This window comes from Grammomys surdaster, unplaced genomic scaffold (assembly GCF_004785775.1).
Source record: "Grammomys surdaster isolate TR1022 unplaced genomic scaffold, NIH_TR_1.0 265, whole genome shotgun sequence".
Taxonomy (NCBI): domain Eukaryota; kingdom Metazoa; phylum Chordata; class Mammalia; order Rodentia; family Muridae; genus Grammomys; species Grammomys surdaster.
The window spans coordinates 3,209,035-3,210,875 of NW_021604706.1; the positions used below are offsets into that span (position 1 = coordinate 3,209,035).

A 1,841-nucleotide genomic window follows, 5' to 3' on the forward strand; every position below is an offset into this window, starting at 1 on the left:
GAGGGGGGTGAGATAGGGTGTTTATGGGAGGAAATGGGGAAAGGAGATAACATTTGAAATATAAATAAATAAAATATCTAATAATAAATAAATAAAAACCATTAAAGATATATTGAGAAAAAACAGGCTTTTAAATAAAACAAGACCAAAACAAACAAACAAACAAACAAACAAACACAAACATATTTATTGTTATCAAAAAGAGATATCTTTAGATAAAATTATAATAATAATAAAGACCCCATGCTACATAGGTAGTGCAAGTAGATCTAGTATATGTGGTCAAGCAGGCATCTAAAGCATTCAGCTCCAATCTTTATTCACTTCTTATTGCTGGAATTTCATATTTATTTCATCTTTCTGGATGATCAAACCAGAAGATGGTAAAAGAGGCAGGCCTGTATTTACTCAGCTATGCTTTTGTCATCCTTGGGAGCTGACAAATTCTCAGCTTATGGGTCAGATAAAAGCAGTCTCTTCACTATCTTGTGGTTTGACATTTTCTTGGTGCCTGCATCAGTAATTGAGTTACACCAATACTGACTGTTGAGGTGGCTGCTGACCTTGAGTCTCATCTCATTGATTTTTCTTGTCCTCATCATTGCTCTCCTCTCTAGGCTGTTTTGGAGGAAGGCCCCTGAAAAATCTTGGTCTGTAAATCCTAGGCATATTCAGTCTAATTGGTCTACCTTGCTCTCCTACACTCTGGTTATCAGTATCCTCCGTCACTTCTACTTGCACAAGAGGGTTAGAATACTGTGGCCAATGCCCATAGAGCCTTTTCATATAATAAGGTGGGAATCTGAACCTGTGATAGAGTCAGCAGTGTTTTTGGGTCTAGCCTTTGAGAGTGCTTTCTGATCCAATGTTCTTTTGTTCACTCTCACTGCTCTGGTAGTTTTGCTGGTAATTGCATGGACTTAGATAGCATCTATAATGATTATGGTCTGCTGTATATCTACTGCTTTCAACTGGAACTCTTCCAGGACCTGTAACATTTTATTCCTCTGCACCCTTTTCTGCCTTAGCATCTCCTATACTGTGAAGTAATTCTTGGGGTTATTCTTCTTTATGGCAGTCTTGTGCACAAATATATCTTCCTTGGTGTCATACCTATTAATGAAACAGTATCTATTCCTTACATTGAACCATTTTACTGTTTTCAAAACCTTTGTTGTGAAGAAGACATTATCCCTGCAGGAGGGTGCTGCTGATGTGAGGCCTATGAGGCCTCCACTACCTACACGGCTGAGGCTCTGAGGGTGGTGGTAGTGGAAACAGAGTAGCTGCTGGACCTTGCCAATCATGTTTGAGGCAGTGGTGACTAGGATAGGTGGCAAGGGCTGTGGCTCCTCCCATGGAGTGATGGTGAATAGGTTGGCTGTGGTGTTGAGGTTCTCAGGGCTCTCTGGTTCTTTGTCTCTTAAACAGTCAGGCATGGATTTGGTCTTATGAAATAGGTATTACAGCTAATCAGAAAGTTACTCCCATAACATTGCTGACATGCTTGCACCAGTGAACACATCTTATGATGCCAATTGTTGCAGTTTTCAGAGTTACAGTTGGGTGAAATTGGTAATTATTTTTCTTCTCTGGTATCATAAGAAATATTTTCTAGCATCATGAAAACTAGTCAGTAATGGTTAAGCTTTCAGACAGATGGGTACCAGATTGATTTCCTTGTGTTCTGTGACACAATATTATTTTGTAAATGATGACTTAAAATTTTTGGTATTTAACAGTGTTTGCATGCCCTCATGTGTTTGATAATTATAGAATTTGGTAAATCTATAGTTTATAGGATGAGATGAAGGACAGAGATCCATGGGAATGAATATATA

General features: G+C 38.5%; 1 pseudogene; it reads right to left on the minus strand.

Annotated features, from left to right (window-relative positions):
• Nucleotides 1-404: 404 nt before the first annotated feature.
• LOC114628195 overlaps nucleotides 405-1,841 on the minus strand; it is a 10,238-nt pseudogene continuing 8,801 nt past the window's right edge.